Source organism: Ovis canadensis, chromosome 26, assembly GCF_042477335.2.
Source record: "Ovis canadensis isolate MfBH-ARS-UI-01 breed Bighorn chromosome 26, ARS-UI_OviCan_v2, whole genome shotgun sequence".
NCBI lineage: Eukaryota > Metazoa > Chordata > Mammalia > Artiodactyla > Bovidae > Ovis > Ovis canadensis.
In genome coordinates, this window is record NC_091270.1 from 28,920,893 (window position 1) to 28,945,690 (window position 24,798).

At 40.1% G+C, this 24,798-nt stretch overlaps 1 protein-coding gene across 5 annotated transcripts in view; it reads left to right on the top strand.

The window, feature by feature from the left end:
• TENM3 (teneurin transmembrane protein 3) overlaps positions 1-24,798 on the top strand; it is a 629,396-nt gene that overhangs the window by 278,144 nt on the left and 326,454 nt on the right. Inside the window, exon 1 of one of the 5 annotated variants that reach the window (XM_069573186.1) lies at positions 17,474-17,523. The exons of the other annotated variants lie outside the window; for them this stretch is intronic. The gene's annotated coding sequence lies outside the window, so the exon portion shown is untranslated. Of the gene's footprint in view, positions 1-17,473; positions 17,524-24,798 lie in introns of those variants that run through there. 5 annotated transcript variants of the gene reach the window in all.

The following is a 24,798-nucleotide window of genomic DNA, read 5'->3' on the forward strand; positions in this document are numbered from 1 at the left end:
CTTTAAATCAAAGAAGTGACCTGAAGATAGTTAATACAACCACCAAGGTAATGACGAAGGACCGTCACACCACCATCGACTCTTAGGTAAATCTCTTTCCAGAAACACGAAGAAAAACATGAGTGGATGCTTTTTTCGTCATTTTCATTGGGTTGTCAATTTCTTTTGTATAACTGGAACCCTACTTTTACCAGAAGTTAAAATAAAATAGGGATTAATTTAGTCATTAACGTACTTTGTGGTAAACTAATTGTATTTCAGAATATTTAGACCTTATTTCAATATCTTAATATCTTTTGGGCCTAGGTCACGTTCTTTAATATGAAACAAAAACCTGTTATTAATCTCATTACTTGATCTGACAAGTATTTTAAAACTTTATGTGATTTTGAACCTAGGCTTAATACTTTGACAAATAAAATTTAAAATATTAAGATTGATTGTTAAATTTATAGAATAATTCACAATCTTACAAATAGAAAATAAAATACCCCCATGTTCGTTATCTGTTGAAAAATATTGAATTTCCAAACATGTTTCCAAAATATTTGCCTTTCAGTTTTGCATATTTGTATTTCTAATTTCTTTCATGCTGAGGCATCTGTTCATGATTTCTAGCTTATTTTCAAAATCTTTTTGTGTTACTGTTCAGATTTGATATTTAAATTCTTTATGTGCTGAATGACTTCTAGGGACCCAGTCAGTAAGACTTTTCAGATTCATAAATTTTTAAAAACACCATCGTGGGTTTTTTTCACTTGGAAAATATTCCACTTTTTACTTATACCCGTTGAACAGAATCTGTGTTATAACTTTTGTTTTGTTTTGACGTTTGCACATTCAGATGTATTTGTGATGGAGATCACATTTCTGAAAAACTATTTTTTTAAATATAGCCTTAATTCCAGAATATAGAAGTGAAACCTTAAACATGCAAAAGGGAGTTTCTATTTGCTTTGAGGGAGGGGTGGCCATATTTTGAGAGGAACTTCTCCTTCGAGAGAGAAAGGAAGCTGGGTTCCCCAGGATGGAACTTGCTTGGCTCCCTTTTCAGCAATGGAAATGTTACTCATTAAGGTAAAAGCCAGGCTGTGGTTTGGGTTATATGTGTTTTCTGTTAATTCACTTAAAACATGCTTTCCTTCCATACATATTCCTTGTAAACTATAAGTCTACAGGATAATATATATACCCATCTTTATATATGGCCTTAGAAAATGACATAGATAAATATCACTTTGTGCTAAAAATAAGCCCATAGTAATAAAGAGGTCAGTCCAGAGTCACAGGGTACATAAAACAGACTGGATTTTGAGTCATGACATCTACACAGACTGCAATACTGCTGAATTTTCATATTAAGAGATTCTGGCTGAAGGAATTCAGACACATACGCAGTATGGCCCCAGAAATCTGGCCAAGAAAAGTTGAGTTTAAAATGTAGGGGAACTGATCCAAGAATAGGCCTCAAACATGTTGCATTCATTACACGCAGCTGTGTACATGAGAAGTGACTTTTTATCCCCACCTACCAAAACCCTATCCAGAGCTGTCACTTTTTTTTTTTTTTGCCAACTTGCTGACCTTTCTCTTCCCACAAAAGGGAAATGTGATTGACAGATGATTATTCAAAACATTTTGGCAATAAAAAAAAAAGCATGCTAATGTATTTGCTCTAAATACAACACATTTTTAAAGAGACGTTTCTTACAAGCTCAGTTTTTGTGAGTAAATATTAACTAACCAAAGTTATGGAGAAAACCAGCCTGGAGTCAGAATGCTGGTGGATACTGCAGTGGGTGCTTTTGGAATATAAAGATTTAGAGGTACTCAGGTTACCTAGGCGGTAAAGAAGTATGATCAAGAAACTTGTCAAAGAAAGAAAAACACAGAAACCCGTGTCCATAGGCCTGAAGAAACAAATGTCAATCATGACACATGAGCAAGGGTTGAGCCAGGTTTTAGGGCAGTGGAGGGAGCATTGAGAAATACCCATCGCTACCTCATATGGTTATCTGGTTAGGTCAGGTTATCTGGTTATATCTACGTGTTCTCTGCTTCTGCTTCTCACACCACTGCTGGTTGATGTTCCCCCATTTTATCTGCAGACCTAGCTTCTCCAAAACAGCATCTGATCAATGGATTCTAGTCTCCATCTAGGACAGAGTGCAGCCCATGTTGGCCAGAGCAACCCTGACAGACATTTACTGGACGCTGGCCCTGCCAATAGTTGGTTTTCTTTGGGTCAGCTTTTAATTCCATCAATCACTTGCAGACAGAGTTCCAGGAATGATGCCATGAAGCCAAAAACAGGGATCTTTGGAAAGCTTTGTGTGATTTGTGCAGCCCATATATTTTATCATAAATGCGTACATTAAAATAACAAAGATTTTTAAAAAATATATGATGCCTTTAAAAAATATTTTACTCTGCTAAATTTTCCAAGCAGAATATTTTAATTTCTCCAAGAGGAAGTACATAATACTAAAGAAAATAATAAGGGGAATGATTTGTACCATTAGTTTTCCTGTCTCTGATGGAAACTAATTCTTATGAAGGGCATTGGACTGATATAAGTGCTTCCCTGTTCCAGTAAGCATAGTGGATAAATACTGTTTAGTCTGGGTGCAAATAGGTCTGGCACACAGGGAGTAAAGTCTAATATTTCCCAGTGCTAGGAAATATATTCTATCTTTTGACCCAATAGATCCTGAGACAACTTCTTCCAAAGACTCTAACCAACTCCATTTTTAAATTTTTTTTGGTGAAATATATTTGGGGATTTTGTGACTGTTGATATTCCAGAAACAGGAGGCCAATCTTTGCATCTTCCAAACTCAAAGAGGTTTTGCCAGTTAACATACAACCAAGTGCATCTCAGAAACAATGACACTGCCTCTGTTTCTAAATTCTACTCCAATTCCATAATATCATAGGACTGTTAAGCATTGCTTGGGATTGTTGGACATTAGTAACCTACTCTAATTTTTATTTGTGTCCATGAAAATTGTTTAATTTTAGCTTTTAAATCAGTGACTGAGTGCTATATTATGAATTTTATTTCCATGCACATATATAAATTGCATAAGCAATTTCTTCATGTGATATAAATGAGTATGATAAAAATAGAAATGCTTAAATACTTGTTTTAACTTATATCACACCTACAGTATAAATTCTTTAGATCCAGTATTAGTTTTTTAAATAATTTATTGCCTACAGTGATTAATTGAATTAACATTTCTGTTAGTGCCAAGGAGTAGAACTGTTTTGCCTTACCAATACAGATCAAATTCAAATGATTGGCCTTGACATTTGGCAAATTTATAAACCTTTATTACTGTAGTATCTATTAATTATCTAATAGCTACAGTTGGTAATTAATCCATAGTTCAAATTCAATTCAGGTAGACCAACTTTATTCAGTGTCTACGCATAGGTAATACTGTCAGGGATTGAATGTTGAATGAAATATGAACCCTGCTTTTGAATTTCTAGTATATTTAAAGTCCTATGATAAAATGTTTCATAGATTATCCCATTTACTTTTAACAAAAATCCAGTGACATAGGTATTATATTATTCTTAATTTACATACATACATGAGGCTCAAAAATGGCAAGCGATTAACTCAAGATCACACACCTAGTAAGTGGAAGAGGCAGGATATTTTTTTTCCTCAATGTGTGGCTTGCAAGATCTTAGCTCCCCAACCAGGGATCAAACCTCTGCCCTCTTCACTGGGAGCTCAGAATCTCAACCACTGGCCCCCCAGGAAAGTCCCAAGAGACGGAATTTGAACTCAGGTATGAATGTACTTGAGGACTTTGTGACTGTTCATATTCCGCAAATGGGAGGATCATCTTTGCATCTTCCAGACTCACAAGAATTTTTGCAAATTAACGTGCAACCAGTGCCTGTCAGAAATAACGATGCTGCCTCTGTCTCTATATTCTTCTCCAATTCTCTAGTTTTAAGGCAATATGTAGAATGTAATAAGTGTTGTTATTTTTATGTTTTCTTAATTTGATGACTATGCAATAATCAAGCATTTAATTGATTGATTACTGACATCTAGCCACCAGGGGACAGAAAAGCTTTCAAGTTAGGAAGAGGAGACATCCAAGATAAGACTGAAAGAAAAATAGGACTTAGCTAAGAGAAGATGGATGCTAGTCCAGAGATTAGGCGTATCCTATGCATGGTGCCAGAAACTGTCACTGTGGTTGAAAGTACAAGGAGATGTGAGGTCACAGAGTATCTCACCAGCTCTACTTAGGAACTGGGATGTTATCACAATGGCAGTGGGGAGTCATTCAGAATTTTTCTGTCAGGAAATTGGTATGATGATTTGCGTCTTTTTGAAAGATTTTTCTGAATGGAGTATGAAGAGTGTTAGAGGAAGGTAAGAATAGAGGCAGGTATGATGTTACATCCAAGTGAAAAATGATGGCTGCATCAACAGAGGCAGACATGGCAGAGATGAAAACGGTGGAGGGCCTATGGGTTGATGCAGTGTAGGGAATGGGGAAGGCAGTGCTGATGAATAGCTTCCAAGTTTCTTGAGTGTTTGGGCGGACACAGATTTTTTTGTTTACTGACTCCAGGAACCCAGGAAGAGATGGAAGCTTGTGGCAGATGATTATCTCATTTCATTTCATTTTTTTAAAGGAGAACTACTCAAAGTCAGGGTTTTGGTTCAACTGTGATGAGGTCTTTATTTTTAAATTATTTTATCTTTTTGGCTGCATTGGGCAGCTTGCAGGATCTTAGTTCCCTGACCAGGACTTGAACCTGGGCCCTCAGCAGTAAAAGTGTGGAGTCCTAACCACTGGACCACCGGAAATTCCCTGAAGATGATTATATTAGCTTTGAACATGTTGCATTTTAGATGCCTGTAGACATCCTATTGAAGCCATTAAGTGATTGGCTATGAGCCTGGTAGGCAATTGGAATTAAAGGAACAGCATCCAATATTCTTGCTTGGAAAATCCCAAAAATGGAGGAGCCTGGTGGGCTACAGTCCATGGGGTCGCCAAGAGTCAGACATGACTGAGCGACTGGCACTTTCATAACTGGTCAATTAGGCCTTGTGAGGTGGCAGTGGTTATGGAAATCAGAGAGAAATAAAAGGCGGGGGGTTGGGGGTACGGAGAGAGAGAGAAAGGAAGAATGGAGTAAGGGGGAGGGCACCGAAGAAGGACCTCTCGGCAGAGGAGTGATATGCCAAAGTGACAGTGAGAAATATCCTGTCAAGTGCAAGATAAGACTAAGACGGTTCTCCTGGATAATGGTTGGTGGTGGGGTTTACTGTGCAGTCAGTGGGGAACCAGTGAGGCTTTGAGAGTGGGAGGAGCATTCGCAAATGAGTCATTGGAAAGTCTGACCCGAATGTGGATTGGAGTAGGGATGCAAGGACCGTGGCACAGGCTATCGATGCATCTAGGGTAGATGTGATGAGATTGAGAAATTGGGTAGGATATATAAGGAAATTTAAAGAAAAAGCATGGATGCAGGAGGTACTTCTGAAAACAGAAGTCTTCCCACTACTTCTGACCCAGGGACAGGAGATGACTATTCGAATGGTAACAACTTGGAGTTTAAAAAAAAAATAGAAATCAGAAGAGGGATCTGGTTTCCAGAAATGTGTATCTTGTATGTTATTTAGAACTTAATGATCATTCTTCTTAGAATTAAAAATAGAAGAATAGTGTATCAGTATATTTTATTTGTAAACTTGCCTTTTCTCCCTGTTTTCCTGGAGCTTATAAACTGTTCCAGAGACTAGACCAGATGATATTTTTCTTTTCCTGTGCACTACAAGAAAAAATAAAAAGGACTTAGAAATCCATTTGGAAAGAAAGTCAAATGAGAGAACTCAGTAATCCTTACCAAGAGTGACAGTCCTTCGTCCTAGCTGGGCTGGACCACTGTGTGGCAGGGGAAGAAGGGGGTGGTGAGAGAGAGAGCGAGCAAGCTCCTGCTCAGCCACAGGAGCTGGACAAAAGGTCTGAGCACATCAGTTCAGCAGGAATCAGGGCAACAATGGATAGAGAAAAGATGTGGAGCATTTCTACGGGAAGCACTGGGACGCAAGTTGTTCTTTCATCGGCATCTCTGAAGTCTATAAAAATATGATTCTGGATATATACCAAGAAGCATCTGATGCAAAGTCAAACAGAAGACTAAATGCCATTTTCACTCAAGTAGCTGTCTGTGCTGGGGGGCGAGGGGAGGTCTTTTCATGGTTTTTATCGGTGGTCCTCATCAGTTCCCTGGTTTTATGGAAGTTCTGGTCTTGTTCAGGAGAGTCCCTGCAAGACTGAAAGCTATTTCTCTTCAACTGTATTGCTTCAGACAGTCGACAAATACAGTGTTTATTACGTGACTTCTCCCATCCTCTGTGTTTACACTGCAGGTGAATTATTCTTTTTTTTCCTTTAGTGACCTGACTTATGGGTTGGTTATTATGACTGTTTCTCTTTTTTTTTTTCCTAGAAGTCTTCTTTCAAAGAACAGAAAGGTTTTAATTCCCACTGAAAAGAAAGACAGGGGACCCCAGCCGGTGGACCCAAGTGTTAAGATGCTTTTGAAGATGGGGCAATTGGAAGCTGCTAACAATATGGAGATCAGACATTCTGTCTCCAGCCCGGGGAACAGGACCTACATCAAGTGAACAGGCAACTACTTGCCTGCCTGTCTTCCTCTCGCCAGATAAAGGCCCAGAAGGGGCAGCTGCCAGCTGGGAGGAATGTGAGAAAATAGGAAATTGATTTGAAATAGGATAGGGAAAAAGGCAAAAGAGAGTATTTACGAATTTTCAAATCTTCCCTTTTTAGGCATGAATAGATACTGTCTCTGCAGAGAAAGGTCATCTTTACATACTCGCTCACGAAAGCCAAAAGGCACCAAAGTCACAGTTGAACAGGTATTAGAAAGCCCTGAAGTTGGTTTATTTCTTCATAATTGGAGGAAAATTGGATATGGATATATATTTAACTCTTTGGCAAAGCTTCTCAGTCCTTTTGAAATAGAAAAAAAAAGGAAATAGAAAATTATAAGCATTTTAATTCTAGGCTCAGGAAAAGTAGATTGTTTTTTTCCTGCTAGTTACAATGATAATTAATTAAATTTCACATTCATCAGAGGGGGCGGGGCAGTAGTGTTTGACTGTGAAGGTTGAGGGCATTCTAATTTTCTATTGACAGCGGTTCTTTAGCTTTGATAGATGCCTTTAGGCAAATTATAAAGCCTCTCTCTACTTTTTTGCTTAAGGAAATATGAGGAGGCGGTCATGTTAGGGATATTTAGAATCACTAGTAAATAGAGGAGATGTTTGTCTTTGGGATCGTACGCATTGGCTTCACTGAAAGAAGGCAAGAGGGTTCCACAAGGAGCTGTAAGTTTCTTTTGGGTCCTAATGTTTGGTGATGCTCTGTGATCTCTTGAAGGCAGGAAACCAGTGGTATCCTCTCAATCAGTGGTCCCCAACCTTTTTGGCACCAGGGACCGTTTTCATGGAGGATGATTTTTTCACTGACTGGGGTGGAGCATGGTTTCGGGATGATTCAGACACGTTACTTTTATTGTTGCTGTTCAGTTGTTTAGTGGTATCTGTCTCTTTGTGACCCCCCCTGGATTGCAGCACACCAGGCTTCCCTGTCCTTCACTATCTCCCAGAGTTTGCTCAAACTCATGTCCATTGTAGGTGATGCCATCCAACCATGTCATCCTCACTTGCCCCCTTTCCCTCCCTCCTGCCCTCAATCTTTCCCAGCATCAGGGTCTTTAATTGTGTACTTTATTTCTAGTATTATTTTTATTATATCAACTCCACCTCAGATCATCAAGCATTAGATCCTGGAGGTAGGGATCCCTGCTCTAAACTATACTTATACCCAGAGCCTCCTCTTTGTAGCCCACCTTACTTGAAGTTGTGGATAGGATACACAGGCAATGAAAGACAAGAGACCTTGCAAGAGATGTAAATCTTAGCTGAGAAGAATAAATAGGTGTGATTGCCACAGACAATATAGTAACAAACCATATGATAACAATATGATAACAACACATAATAATAGGGCTCATGCATACCTTACTGCTTCTCTTGGCTTCATTAATCATCAGGGCTATTCTTATGAAATGGATAACCTCTCACCTCTTACAGACAATACATTGAGGCTGGTATCACAACACACAGAAGGTTAAAATATGGAGTGAAATAAAGCTGAGAACAGCTGTTTTCTAAATCACATCTGCCTTAAAATGTCAACATATGGAAATGACTGACCCCTTTTACTGTTTCTTTACTCTTTACTCATTCTTCAAAATAAAATTTGATCTTTATACTGTGAGGGGATGGACAGACAAACAATGAGACCAGTGGAAAATCAAGATGGATAAAAGAAAAACATGAAGAAAATGAGAAATGAATAGAAATATCTAGGAACTGAAAACTGTTATCCTAGAACATTAAAGGAGTAGGAAGAAACTCTTGCATGGCCATTTAAGGGATTCAGAAGGCCCAAGCGATATTCCCCTTTTTAGAGGGAAAAATTGAAGCCCAGATAAACTAAGATTTAGCAAGATTACACAGCCCATCAGAAGAACTATGTCCAGAACCTGAATTTCCCAATTCTCAGAGAAATTGTAGACAAGTGGAGAAATCCCTGAAGGGTGGACTGTGATGTGTTTTCACTGGTTTCAGTCTGCAAACTATCAAAGCTGCTTTGTTCTTTATAGGTTCTTTTCTTTTGCATTGAGCCCATTTTATCATCTATTTCAGTGGTGTCTCTTCACATCACCTAAGGCGTGGGTAAAAAGATGCCGGCTTATCTGAATCATAACCATGGATTTTCCTATTGCTGATTATGACACTACATTTTTTTAAAATTAAAATTGCTAGAAAAAATCAGCAAGCAATGGAATAAGCGTTTTATGGAGTGAATACGTTGCTATAATTTAGGACCTTACTCACTAATCATAAATTGTTGTTAATCACAACTGATCTAACTACTTTGTTTCCAGTTAGAAAAGTCCTCATTATAACTATCCTTCTGAAACCCTACCAGAAATTTCTTGAAGGGAAATTTACCCAACATCGATTCTAGAACACAAGCAAGAAGGGTACAGTCATTCAACCTAGACTTGCAGCTAAATATTAGAGCCTTTCTACTAATTCTAGACACCTATATCATCTGGTTGAAAGCTATATTGGACTCTGTAGTTAAAGTGACACTGTGATATATTGATCTAATGAGTAATATTATGAAATTAATTCAAAAATACTCTAACTTGTTCTGCCTTAATCTTTAAAATTCATGTGAAGGAAATCACATTGTGCAAATCTTTTTTGGAAGATCTTGCAAAGGACTTTGGCCAAAAATAACATAGAGTTCTACATATTTTCACAGTGGTTTCTATTTTGGAGTCAAATTGCCATCAAGGAGGGTAGACTGGAACACCTGTGCAGTCTTGGGTGAAACTCTTCACCTGGACACTTGCCTTAATGGGTCAGGATCTTCAGACTACGGTGGGATGGCCTTGCCGGGTTAGAGCCACCTTGGTTTGCATCAAATACATAGATGCCCTTATTTTGGCTTTCAGTTCCTCTCTGCCTTTTGAAAGACGTAATTCCCTTTGTGCTAATTCTAAGAGAGATAGCCCCTGAAGCTTGCTGTCACCCAGAAACTGCAAGCCCACAGGACTAAATATACAGTCACTAGAGTTTTCCTTACCTATCAGCCTCTGTCTCTACCTGCTTTTCTCTTTATTCTCCTCACCTCCCCATTTCTAGAGAATTCATTTCTTCTCATGTAGTACTTTAGGTATGCCTTGGTATGATTCCCTGTAAACTCCTACATTGCCCCTTGCAGGACCCTAAGCACACTTGTTTGTTTGTTTGTTTTTATGAACCAAGACAGATACCAGGTAGAAATTTGCCGACAGTGTATTTTCCCCTACAGAGTATTTTAAACAATGGAAATACAGTTTTCTACATTAATTTTAAACTAGTCTTGCCCTGTGAGGTTTAAAAATGGCATTTCAAGCCAAAGTATTTAAGGTGTTTCAGGCACATAATAGGCATTCAATTAAATGAAGTTGAATTCACATGTATCAAAGTGAAAGAACCACTGTCAATAGTAAATCAGAATCCCTGCCACCTTCACAGCCAAAGACAGAACTGTCCCGCCCCTCTGCTGAGGGTGAAATTTAATTATCCTTGTAACTAGCAGGGAGAAAAAACATCTACTTTCCTGAGCAAAAAATTTAGAAAAAAAAAATTTAATTAAAACTTTTTAAAATTAATGATTATCCAGATTTGTTTGTCAATAAAGACCTTAATAACTATTTGCAAAAAATGATATTAATACCGATGGGTTCTTTGCAAATTTTTTGATATTATAAATGTTGAAGAGTGACTCTAGGGCTTCCCAGATGGCGCAGTGGGAAAGAACCCACCTGCCAGTGCAGGAGATGCAAAAGATGTGGGTTTGATCCCTGGATTGGGAAGATCCCCTGGAGGAGGAAATGGCAACCCACTCCCGTGTTCTTGCCTGGGAAATCCCATAAACAGAGGAGCCTGGCGGGCTACAGTCCATGGGGTCGCAAAGGGACTGAGTGAGCACTAGGAGTTGGTGTGATTTCTGTCTTCTCTCCACTGCAAGAGGGATTTGACCTGCAGGTAGCTAGTGCCTTTACGGACAACTACCCACCTGACCACATCACTTCATCACTAGCCATCAATGAACGACCAAATTTTAGCATCTGAACAAAGAAAACAAATTGTTTATGTATATTTAATTTCAAAGATCTTTGGCCTAGCTTTTTGACATCTGAGTTGTCAGTTTTTGAGAACTAACACAAAAATATGCTTGGGAGTTGAGTGAGTAGAATGATGGCTGGAAACAAATAGTTCAGACTGAAGGATTTAAAACAATTCAGTCATTTTTATTTATCACATATCCATGTACTTTCAAAGCACCTCCCCCAATGTGTTTTTATTGTCAAAACCTACAAATAAGTTGAACCCCAATAAGTTGCCAGCATAGACAAACACTGCCATCCCCGGGTGAGCCTGGGAATTTGTCTTGCTGGTTTTGGACCTTGTGTCCAACCTGCCAAGGATGAGTGACACTCCCTCTTTCTTGGCCACTCCTGCACACCCCCATGTGGAGGTTGACTCACATAGAACTAGGGTTCTACACACTGCTACGTACCCACTGTCACACCGCCTTAGGACATGTGGTGGCTTGATTGGGCCCTCAGATCTTGCTCTGTACCCAGTTCCTGCCATCCCTACCCCTATCTGACCTCTTTTTGGGGGTGGAGGGGGGAGGGGTGATAGAAAAGAATAGTTTTACTGTTTTGTCATGCAAAAGGGACCACAGTAGGGCTAAGAACCTCAAAATTGTGTCCCACCCCAGTGGGATTTGGTGAGGAGTTTAGAGCAAGGATCAGGGTATGTGCAGGGCCTGCACTTTTTAATCTGGCTTCAAGTGGTCTCTTGATGAGCTTCTTGAGATTATCAAATTGTGATCTTCTCTGGAATGAAGAATGCTAGCTTCTTCCATTTGTTGGGGTTTCAGTATTGTTCTTGAATCTCCAGTGTTCTGAGTCTCTCTCCGCTGGACATGGCAGCATCTCTGAGACACAGATCCCCATGTGCTGCCCTGCATGAGTGAATCGCTCCTGGTTTTAGGACCTAATGAAGCTCAGGTTCTTGATGTCTCATTGCAGAAAGAATTCAGTGAGAGACAAAGTGATAAGTAAGATGTGGATTTATTCATAGAGAAACTCACTCCACAGACAGAGTGTGGCCCATCGTCATCCGACCTCTTGCTGGCTGTCTGGATTTCTCTCAAAGTTCTGTGCTCCTGGGCCAGTCCTGCTCTCACCCGTAGAGAGGAATGATCTCTCTTCCTTACCCACATCCCTCCCACTTGGGTATCTGCTGGCACAGGACTGAAACCCGCTAAGCCTTCTGGATACAGTGTATTGCTTGATTGCCCCCCTGCAAGGCGTCCAGACCTCATTCCACACACCCACATCCTATTCCCCTCCTCTCTGCCTGCCTGGGCTGTGAAGGACCCAGCATGCTCCTGCCCAAGGTCATCCTCCACCCAAGGTCATCCGCCTTAAGACAGAAATCAGACCCAGTGCTTTGGACACACCATACATGTGACTGATTGGAGATGAAGTGTCATAAGTCTTCATTATGGGTCAGATTTCAGAAGCCACTTGTGTTTTTGGTGAAATAACATAAGGCTTCTAAAAATAAAGAAGAAAACTTATCTTTTAGAAATGAATTTGGATGTGGTTCATTTCAAACAGTTGTGAAATAAATAGCTATATTGTGGGTGGATTTTTCTGTAGTTTGGATCAAAGGATCACCTACATATTATATTAGCCTTTTAGATTTACTGTAGACATCTGTGAAAAATTATGAATTGGCCTTTATTATGTCTTTTTTTTTTCAAACCTTTATTTCTGTTCCAGTGTAAATGATAAGTGAACTTTACTGGAAAAAGGACCCAGAAATATGATTTTAAAATAAAGTTTATGTCAGCTTATAACAGAGTTCACATAGCTGTTCAGGATTTTGGTGCTCCTGACAAAATAACACTTTACAAAACAGAAGATAAAGTCTAAAATTTTACTTAGAGCATGTAACTAAAGTAATTATACAGTTATTATGTACCAATTGATATCAGTGTACTGTAATTTCAGTGACATAAACAGTTTCTTTGATATATTGGTTATTTTAAAAAGAACAATTATATATAAGTATATGCATGCATGCTCAGTCACTAAGTTGTGTCTGAGGCTTTGAGAACCCATGGACTGTAGCCTGCCAGGCTCCTCTGTCCATGGGATTTTCCAGGCAAAAATACTGGAGTGGGTTGCCATTTACTCCTCCAGGGGATCTTTGCAACCCAGGAATCGAACCCACGCCTCCAAAATCTCCTGCATTGCAGGCGGATTTTTTACCACTGCGCCACCTGGGAAGTCTGTGTTAACAGAAATATCAGTAAAAGTGGAAGTAACCTGACAAGTTTTTCAGAACAATTGTTGAAAATATTTATTTACAGCAGAAACAAAAAATGAAATATCACATTTCATATATGTATTACTAACAGAATACAATGCTGAGTTTAGTTTCATAATAAATTGTATAATTTTTAACAAAGCCTGTTTAGAGAAACTAAATTTAAAATTGACAGATACACATTTACCTATTGATGTCATTTAGTTGCTCAGTCCTGTCCAACTCTTTGAGACTCCATGGACTATAGCCCGCCAGTCTCCTCTGTCATGGAATTTTCCAAGAATACTGAAGTGGGTTGCCAGCTCCTTCTCCAGGGTATCTGCCCACCCCAGGGACTGAACCTGCATCTCCTGCATTCTTCACCGCTGAGCCACCAGGGAAGCCCATGTTACTCGTTCCCTGAACTCCAAAAGCAGCTTCAAAACATAGGAGAAATCAGATGTGGTGCCTCTTCTTTTTTCCCCCTCCCAAATCCACAAATGATCAGTTTTTAAAATTGACTATCATGTTTTCAAATCCTTGGTGTGGATTATCCTGACGAATCTTATTTTGAAAGTGAACTACACTCCTAATGCCAGTTTTTACTAATGAGTCGATACTAAGTTTTTTAGTGAAATGAGTTAAGTTGAGGACCTGGGACTGGGTTTAGTCTCTGACACTCCATGTGGGCTCTTTGAGCTCTGGTTTCTTCATTTATAAAATAGGATAATAATATTACTTTCTCACTAGGGCTTTAGAAAATTAATAAAAATTGTATATGTCAAATGTTCAGTATAGTGACAGTCATACAAAGTGCTCAATGTTAGTTTTTATCACATTCACATATATAACACAGCTAAAAGTGTTTGATTATGATTTTTTATGAGCATCTCTGAAAATACGGATTTGGTGCTTAACCATTAGCAAGAAGATAATCATCCCAGTTTTGGTTAAACTCTACTTTTTCTTCATGGCTTTGGGCCTATGTAGTAAAAGGTCAGAAGAACTCTTAATATTAAAGCTAAGTTGGTGCCAATTTGAAGTAACAGCTCACGCGTGGACTTTTTTTTCTAAAACACAATTTGCTTTGATTTGATTTGGTTCATGCATTTTTAAAAATCTTTTTCGTGGTGTGCAGTCATTAGGCTTTTATGCCTAAAGAACTAAATTCAGTTATAAGTAAAATTCATTTAACAGCACAAGTATGATTCCATGTGGTTATTTACAACATAAAATAGCCACATAATTCAACATATTTGATAGTGTCTGCTCATGGAACTGCGGGGAATTCTGCAGATCTCAGACAAGAAATGCTTAAGTTATAGAAGGCAATATCCGTAAGGCTAATTATTCCTGACAGCAGCAATATGGCAAACAATAGGAAATAAAAATTCACATTTAATGTGTGCCTTATTATGTGTCTGGGTATGGGATTCTTCAGTGGACCCCAATATTGAAAAGATGGCAGTGATTTAATGCAGGGATGGGTGTGGCCAGAAAACCTTGTATCTTTTCTTGGGAAGATATATATGGAAACAGTCCTTCACTTTTTAGCAATAGAAACTGTTTAAAATCCCATCTCTCCCTTTCTTTCCCCATGGGCTGCTGCTGCTGCTGCTGCTCAGCTGTGTTCAAAGTCAGCCCTTGATCATTCTCAAGGGATAATGTCTTGGTCCAGTTTGAAAATAATTAGTTTTGTATTCAGAAAAGGTAGAATTAGATATACAAGTAGAAGATTCCAATGCAGTCCCATATAAAAATTTACCTAACCTGTATCTGATATTTGTAGATTGGCATGGCTTAATTAGTATGTTAAATTGGAATTTTAATAAATGCTATTCATCAGTGACCAATTTACATAGCATTTATCTGGGGAAATGAGCATGCCAAATATCAGTTTTCTTGAGATTTATCTTGACCCAAGCGGTGATTTAAGATTTAAAAACCTTTCATTCCTCAGTTAGAGTGTTTATCTTCCTGTCTCCTAATGTTCTAGTTCAAATCCAGATCTGATCATTGGTGGCATCAAAAACAGGGGGGGTATATATCTGAAGCATTCACAAGCCCGTGGGTCTGAGGAAATTCTAAAGGTGCAATGTTGTACCTATTTAATTCTTCTTAGATTCCAGTTGATTGCGTTTTCTTTATATTACAGGACCTATAACTGTTCTATAGTATTTATTTGCAATTACGTCAGGCAATCCCCACCCCCCCAAGAGTCACACACATTACAGTCATTCGTGTAAGGATCCTTTCCAAAATATTATGACTTAGGAAGATATTTGCTTAAGAACTTAGAAGTCTTTCAGTACCCCACAAAATACCTATTGTTCTTTACTAAGGAGAATTTCAAAACCTTGAAATAAGTTTGAAATTTAGACTGTGCCAAAGGAATGTTAAAATACTTTCTCTGATATCTTAATGATGTCCTTGTTAAAGAATGGAGACATTGATCACTCAGGAAAGAATAAGCAGGATACTTGCGATAATCATATAATATAATGTGTTTGTGAGTTGCGATTGGAGAAGAGTCATTGTTACTGAAAGAGAAGATCACTGAGGTGCAGAGAGCTTGCTTCGACACTGAGAAACATCAGACATTTCCATGAATGACAATGGACATTAGATGGTAATGAAACCTGGACAGGAAAGGTATCCAGTAAGAGGTAGGTGAGCTGTAGTCACATGGCTGTAGCTTTACCTTTAAAAAGCAGCCAGAGTTAAGGTAAAGAAAACCTAAAGAGGGAAAAGAAATTTCAGTTGTTGGATCATGGAGATGAGGAAAGAATATAATCTTTCTTGGGTCTTATTCACAAATGAAGGAAAAACACAGATGCTTTGTTAAGTAGTCCTTTTTTGGTGCACTATTTTTAGATGAGAGTTAAAATGTGGAATGACGGCTAATGAGGTAAGGGTTATGTTGATTGATCCTGGTATTGTAAATGCTGCTTGTGTTGTTTCTTTAGTCATAATAATACTTGAGGGGTTTGGAGGGACTGGAAGAAAACACAGGTGAATCTCTCTCATTTAACCAAGAAGTCATCCCCTTCTTGATTAAATGGAGGAAGAGGCTGAAGGGGATGGAATGTTCTAGAAGAAAGAGAAATTAAAGGGAAGAGGGACGGTGTCCCAGAGGCAATGCAAAAATCATGATAAAAGTGGGTCTAGAGGGAGAAAAAGGCAATTAAAAAAAATTAAAATGTAAGATCTTGCAGTATCAAGTGTCTTGCACTTAAAAGTAAAGGAAGCCCCATTAGGTATTCTAGATACGGGGTGTCCAGCCCTGGTGCATCATTCAGAGTTAGCTCAGACCACTTGAACACACACATGCTTCCAACCCCGGGGACCTCCTCCCCTCCCCGGGGCCCCCTGGTTGGCGTGGATGGAGTCCGAGGCCCTGGAGAGCACCATAGGCTCGCGCAGCAGCCCTGCAGCCCGCCCTGGGGCCCCAGGGCCGACCTGAGTGGCCGAGTGCCAGCAGCCCAGGCCGAGGGGCGATCCGGGCCGAGTCGGTCCCCTCTGCAGTTCCCAAGCGACACACACACACACACACACACACACACACACACACACACACACACACACACACACATGCACACACAAGCCGCGCCCGCCGCCGCCGCTGGACTCCAGGCCCCGCTGGCGACCCCTCCCGCCACCTGGACCCCCGCCGCCCACCTTCCCCAGCAGAGCGTCCCGCCAGCTCCAGGACTTAGTTTGGCCGCGACGAGGGGGGCACGCGGCCACCGCTCGCATCCGGATGAAGTCCACGCCGCCGCCGTGTGAGGTTTACCGGGTGGCGGCTCAGGGGGGTCGAGACTCATTCTTGTGCTGGGGGAAGAGGTTCTTTTGTAAGCACGGCAAAGTCGCGCTTCTGGAGAAAAACCGATTTGGAAAAAAATCTACTGCAACCTGCAAAAGCCCAGGAGGGAATATTGATGTTTGAGAGTCTGCGTGTCCGTGTGTGTGTGTGTGCGCGCGCACGCGCGTGTGTGTGTGTGTGTGTGTGTGTGTGGAATACCTCCAATTGGGGTCTTAAGAGCATGCCTGGAACCAGTTTGGGATGCAGTTTTCACACGGCGTGGGGCATGGCCGTGGAGATGGCCCGGGCCGCGTGCATGCATGCATGCATGTATGCGTGCATGCGTGTGTGTGTGTGTGTGTGTGTGTGTGTGTGTGTGTGTGTGTGTGTGTGTGTGTGTGTGTAGAAGGGGAGGGTCAGGGGGCGGCGACCGGGAGCGCGGGCGGCGGGGCGCGGGGCCAGCGGGGCGGCGGCGGCGGCGGCCCGGCCCGGCCCGGCGCGAAGGGGTTAAGCGCCGCCGCCGCCCCCTCGGCGGCCGGGTGTAAACAGAGGAGCCTCAGCCTATCATGTCTGGCTGCAGCTCGCAGCCGGAGCCCCGAGCCCGGCGCTGTAACATGATACGCTCCAGACCGAGGCAACTTGGCAACGCTGGGCTCGGCTCCGCACGGCCACAGCGAGGGCGCGCCGCGGCAAGGTGGGTGAGCGGCGGCCAGGCGGCCCGGCGGCCTGGGCGGCTCCTCGCGCGGCTCCCCGCGCGGCTGGATCGCGCGGCTCGATCGCTTGTTAGCGCCCGGAGACCGCGGCGGCCGCGATCTCCTCCCCGGTGGGGTCGAGAGGGGAGGAGGCGCTCCGCGCGGGTGGGAATCGGGGCCGAGGCCACTTAGCATCCGAAATGAGGTGGCATTTTAACCCCTGAGGGGCCATCTTTTGGCGGGGTGGCGAGAGGAGGTGGAGGGTGAACTTTCTCCCGGACTCCTGAGCACTCGGAGCGGTTGCAGGTATAGCCGCGGGGAGCATGGAGTCTTTTGTTCCCGGGGATTTTTAATTAGGTGGCTGTTTTATGAGTAGTATCCCGCGCTCACCCGGGAGGGGAAGCTGGCGTTTTTCCGGCCTTCGGTGACTTTTGCGGTGTGCGGTGTTGAATTCGTGGGGGCGCGCATCTTGAGCTCTAGTGGTTTTGGATAATTTATGTCTGTTGGGTTTTTTAATCTGCATTGAGCCGAAATCAGTCAGTCCTTTGGTTTCCTGAACTAAAATCCATCATGCCAGTGGTTTCGTGGGAGGGGTGGAAAGGCACAAAATTATCCGGCTAGTAATGAAAAGAGCAGTTTTTCTTCTGCGAAATACTTAGCGTGTGAATTTTGCCACGAGAGGATTTTTGCAGGGCAGCCTTTAAAACGAATCCAACTTTACCGTTGTGCTTCAGTGCAGGTTACTCCCGTGGAAGAACGAGTTGGGAATGATTTCTGGGGCGGGGGGAGCTTGCACACTTTCTGTTGAAGTAAAATTCATTGCCCCGTTTATGTATGTGTTTTACTAGAATAAAACAAAGATCTGTGGCAGCTTTCAGAATGCTAAGTCGGATTTCCAGCCTTGCCCCCTCTGGAATATCTCCTAAATGATATGTACAGAAAATGTGTTCCTGTGTCACAGGCTCATTCTGTCTTCTGAAAGCCTAGTATAATCAAATTCAGTGCCTTAAGATGGTGTAGTTGAAGATTTGATCCCCTTCCACTGAAGTGGAAATACTTTCAGTAATTGAAAGCAGATTCACGTCTGGAGTTGTACAAGCCAAGGTTTTCATTTTTAAAATAAACCTTTTGTTCTCTGGTTTTCAGTGTTTCAGAAAGCCATCCAGAGACCTCTGTGTGCTAATTGTTAAAGTAGCCCTTAAGAAAAGGATTGAAATTATCCAGAGAAGGCAATTGAGAAATACCGCTAACTTACTAAGCCTCCCTCCTGGTAGGAGACTATTTCAGTGCAGCCTATATTGTGCCACACATTTTGGTCTTTCTGCGGGTTCCCAGGCATTAAGAGGCAACTGTACTGTTCAAAACCTCCGAACCCCAAGAAAGAGTCTGTCAGTTTTAAGAGGTTAAAAACTTGAGAAATGCTGGTGTTATCCCATTATATGCTGTGGTTTACACAGTTTGATGATAAATTGGAAATCAAGTGTGAAGTATGTTTCATTTAAAAGGAAGCTGATTAACTGGTAGAATGAAACTTAAAAAATATGATCGCAGGTTATTTACCAGGTTCCTTTCTCAGCTTTGGAGGCTAAGTGTTAAAAGCTTTTAAAAATTGACCACTGAAGACTGAAATTAGGATCCATTGTAGACAAAGAGAGAGTCACTTGCTGTTTTATTAGCTGTAAAGATTGAAGAGGGTGGTGGTGTATAAGACTGATACCTTCCTTTAGGATAAGAAATCTGAAATGAACTGTGTAATTATGAGGAAAAAGTTAGAAGAGTTGTACTTTTAACAATGATAATTGAGATCTGAAAAAAAAAGTAGAAAGTCGTATTCCAAGTGTTTTTAATTACTACATTCTTAAACCTGTTTTGGTGATTATTAATAAGATGTGAATGGGCGTGTTTACAGAGTGTAAACTGGCAGTTTGATTTCTTAAAAATACTTGGTAAGTCTGGATTTTATCTGATTTCCTTGTCTTCTCGATTGTTAATCCTTTGAGCACTTTAAAATAAATTGAATGGGAGTAACTTGGTCATGATTTAAATGATGTTCTTTGTGAACATGTCTCATGTTAGAGTCCTTTTTTATAAAATCAGTATTTAAAAGACTCAGCAAATCTTTATCAAATAAAATCTTAGCTACATTTCCGTTGTGTCGCATTACATTTCAGTGGCCTAGTGCATGGCATAATAGAATTTAATTTTCCTCAAAGATCAAGAAAGAGAAACTCACCTTCCTACGGACCTTTGCAGATGTCTGAACACTGATTTTCAGTGTAGGATCCTTGTCTAAACATTTCAACTCACCCTTTCTGTGACTTCTCTTTACTGTTAGTTTTTATGTTCTTACGTATTTTTACTTGCTAAGGGATGTGCACAGGATCTTCTGTCATCTGAAATAACATATTCAATTTATCACAGGATTCCTTTCTTTCATAATGTAGGGAAGTGGCAAAGGAGGCTTGTCTAAATGTAGTGATCTTGATAATTAATGCCATAAAATAGATTAAAATGCTGTATTCCAGGTATTCATTTCCTTAAAAGGGCCACCAGAACAGCGTTGCTAAGCACCCGTCACTATTGCAAGTAACAGAAAATGACCCAAATTAAAGAACCTGTTCTAAGCTGTATTCTTGCATTTTCTAAAGTGTATTTCACAAGGTTTAACCAGACTCATTCAATTAGTGGAGGAAAAAAGATCTATTTTCAGTTCTGATCAGCAATTAAGAGATTGGGCTTTGGAGCATCAGCCCTTTTATAATTTATTTTATCTTCTAAACGTTAAACAATTGTGGATAAAGGTTTTTAACAAACCACCTTTTTGACAATCTAAGCCTAAATGCTAAATGTAGAGCAGTATATTTCTTTAAAATTTTTGTCTACCAGTAGTTTTTATTAACTTTTCCCTCTTTTTATAAAAGTTTAAATTTTACGCTAATATGGTATACTACTGCTTTACTCTGGGTTTCTTACTCTTTGTGCAAATACGTATATGCAGATGAGTGCTTTCGCACCAAACACTTGAGAAATAAAATATTTAGATATTGTGCATTTGGTACCATGAAGGAGACAGAGTGATATGTCGAAGTGAGAACGTAAGTAAGTAAATCAGGGAAAGTAGGATTTTTTTTCTAAGCATGATGTTAGTTGTACCCTTCTGGGTTAGCCCACAGCTTCTACACAGTTAGAGCTAAGCCACAACTATTGGAGTGTTTAATGAGTTAGATCTTCCAGTGACCTGGTTCTTAGCTGTTCCAGTAGCAATCATAAATACAAGTTGAGGAACTTCCCCAAAAGGACGTGATGGATAAGGGCTGTTAGAGGAATGGGAGAGATGAGCCAGGGGTTCCCAAAGGTTTAGATTAGGCTTATCAGCAAGTTTTTTGCTCTCACATTAATTTGGACACATTAATTAAGTGATTATATATAAAATGATTCCATATCCTCAAATATTGACTCTTTTAAAGCCAAAATGACACTTGATTCTGTTTTCTAAAACCGGTGTTTTACAGTAAATACTCATGATAATTTAGTTTTATCAACTTGCCTGGCATTACAGATTTCTGTAGTAATATATAATATAAAATAGATGAGATTTGTATGACTTCTGTTGTAGTTTTGTCTAAAATGAAAATTTATTATAAAATTTATGTCTAAGGCCTTTCAACATGAAATCTCAGTTTAGGTATTTGGTAGGTGGTATTTGTTTTTTGACATGTCAAAATTGGTTTTCCCCCATAGAGATCAACATTTTGATGTATTGAAGTGATTAGATAATGTATATTTTTAGTAAACCTTGAAATTGTATAAGATTTAGAAGAAACCACTCATTTGAAAATTAGTGTTTATATGTTGATTTTAGTTAGAAACCTAGCTGCTTAGTTACCAATCCTGTATATGTAAGTTTTGAATTATCTACTCTTACTTTTTACTATAAAAGGAAGGAAACAGCGACATCTTTGGTATCACAGAAACCATTTATGCATGGATATTACTGATGGGAAATTTATTTCCCAAGGGAAGAATAATAATTGAAAAGTGTACACAAATATTTGAGGGCTCATCACATTTAAATAATAGTTGAGTTTGGGAAACCAGATGCTATGCTATTTTAAAAAGTTTCCCTGTTAAATGTTATTATTCCCGTCTCTTAAAATTAAAGTTTCACACGAAAGTCTTGTTCTGTACATTTAGAAGCCATGATGTATTATAGAGTATTCCAAAATGACTAACAAAAGCTGATGTAGAGCAGTGCTTGCATTTTTTCTATTCAGACATCTTGACCTGAAATTTTAAAAAATTAAAATAATGTGTGGACATTTCCATGACACTTTGTCATGTTAGTTCCAGCACAGCCCCTTTTTTCCATAATCTTAAACTTTCAGCTGGGAGAGAGGGAATCCGCTGTCTTGAAACCTGTAAGATAGAGCCTGGAACTCTTTTTAAGCTTTTTATTTGAAATAAAGCAAAACTCCCGTACATAACAAACGTATCACTGTTAACCTTTTCTAATTATTTAACCATTATTTCATTTTACCTCCTGCTTAAAAATTGTACATTAGTGGAGTCGACACCTGGCAGTATTCTTAAAAGTTTATTTGTCTTTCAGTTCTTGTAGTAGTAGGGGGCAGTACCATCTCCTTAATTATCTTTGTTCAGGGAAATGCTGAAAGGCCAGGGTAGTTAAGCAAGGCCACTTGGATTTGTGAGCTCGAAGTCAGATGCAAGGAAAGTGATTAAATGCATTATCATCTTACTGAGCCCACCATCCGTAGAGTGACCTTGATGGAGGGAGAAAGAGCCACTGGCTTTTTTGTGACGGCCACCCCTGCTTGTTTTATCTCTGACACATCGTCACGTCCCACTTTTCCTGTTTCCTTCTCTGTGTTTTCAAATATTGTTTCCTCTCATCATAGGCAGTCCAAGGGAAGGGGAATATTAAAAATTCACTTCTTTTTTATTGATAGTAGATTTTCCTTCATGCGTTCGTCTCATCTGTTGATAGGTATGGAGATAGTCCTTCATTAAAAATTAAGGTGATCGAGCTGGCTGACCGTTCTGTATTTGCTTTTAAGGATCTTTTAACGGTGATGATTAGTCTCTTTGCAAAGAAGCTGCCATTCTGCTACTTTAAAACTGTTTCTCAGCTATTAAAAGGAGAGACTTGCCAACCTCAGTTTTTGCAGTGGGAATCATGTTTGTTTTAACAAGTGCCTAAGTATGTTGACTTGACCCGTCTTCAGGTTTTAGTAGTTCTGTTGCTGCTGTTCTGGACTCATCACTTCCCTTAAAAAAGGCAAAACCAAACCGGAAGATTTATAGTTTAGATTTGTTCACTTTATGGCAAAGATTTTCCTTGTCATGTCTTTTATGTTAACTCCATTAAAATGGAAATCTAGCATCAATATTTGAACAAGTATTGTTCACTAATAGGACGAGTTTTATGAAATGCAGTACAAGATCTAACATTTCTGGAAACACCAGTTAAAGCAATTAAGTGCAGCATACAAGACTGTTTTCCTAGGAAAAGCCCTCAGACATACCGATTGGAGTTCATGCTTTACTTTTTGCTGTGTATTAAGTTAATCAGAACTAAGTATAAATCTTACCATAAAGAAGGAAAAGGTGGGTCCATTGGCAAAATTCCTAGAATGCTATTTCAAACTTGGTTAGAGGTATCACCCTACCATCATGCTATGAATTATATAACACTAAAAATCACCAAAAATAGTACCATCAGGCAAGTCACATTTTCTTGATCGCAAAGGATTATGTCTTTAAGGATTCTTTAAATTTTGAAAACGAACATGCTGAATTGAACTATGTTTAAAATGAACCCCCCCAACCCCAAACTTCTCTTTACTCTGATCTCACAGTTAGGACCTGAATTTAGGCTCTTTTCCTCTCACGTGTAGACTTTTTCATCAGCCTTCTAACCTGGTTCCCCTGCCTTCTCTCTTTTAATCCAACCTCCACACTATGATCAGAGTTGTCAGTTTGAATCATACTTCCAAGCCTGGCACATCCCTGCCTAAAAATCTTTGTTATGCCCTTCGGGTTGGATCCAGGTTTCCTTAGCATGTTTAATCGGGCCTTTCTCGTCATCCCTCCCTGTGCCTTTTCCACTTGCACCTTTCCATCCATGCTTCAGCCTTTTCACCTGGTCAGTGCCACTTACACCTTTTCCTGCCTTCTCATGGATCTTTCAAGACCCTGCTTGCTGGGCATGTCTTCTCGGAAGCCTTTGCTCTTTGCCCCAGGTAGAGCTGGCTGCTGCTTATAGATTTCCGCGGCACCTGGGACAGATTTCTGTTACTAGTACACATTACGCTGTAATTGTTTGTTTACAGTTCTCTCTCCTCCCTCCACTAGGGGGACATGGTCTTTCAGGTCGCAACTGTGTCTCACTCATGGATACCCACCTGCAGCTGGAAGCTGAGAAAATAGTAGTCATTCAATAAATGTCGTTGAATGCTTACTGAACGAGTATTTTAAATACAGCTTCACTTCTTGGTAATGGAAGGTCATCATTATTCACATCAATTACCTTGTTCTCTGTCAGGATAATGGCTTTGTCTGAAGTTGGTGAGGGTTAAGTATCCATAGTCTAAAGCCTCACATGACAGTGTTTGCTATTACTTTTAGCTATCATTTTTGAGTCCTTAATCTATGCAAAATGCTTTATACATATCATTTCAGTCTCACAAAATCCCTCTTAGAAGGGATTTCTGCATTGTACTGATGGGCAGATTCTTACAAAGAAAAGTTAAATAAATTCAGCAATACACAGGTCAAAAATGGTGAAACAGAGATCTGAACATAGGACTGTGTGAGCTCTGTGATTGCAGACCTAGTCTAGATATTACACTGCTGAGAATTCTTAATGACCTATGTAGTTCAAGTACAAGTTTTTAGATGGGTTTTACATTTTCTTCCCTTGTCATGCTGTCAGCTTTTGCTTCTTGTGGCTCAGCTGGTAAAGAATTTGCCTGCAGTGCAGGAGACCTGGGTTCGATCCCTGGATTAGGAAGATCCCCTGGAGAAGAGAACAGCTACCCACTCCAGAATTCTGGCCTGGAGAATTCCAGGGACTGTGTAGTCAATGGGGTCACCTAGAGTCGGACATGACTGAGTGACTTTCACTTTCACTCTGTCAAGAAACAGCCAAAGTGATTCTGTTGTTATAATTTTTGCATAAAATAGCAATGGAAAGGTTCTGAGCCAAGACTATTCTCAGAGCTAATTTTATTAGCTTTATGAGTTTTGGCCTTTCAGAA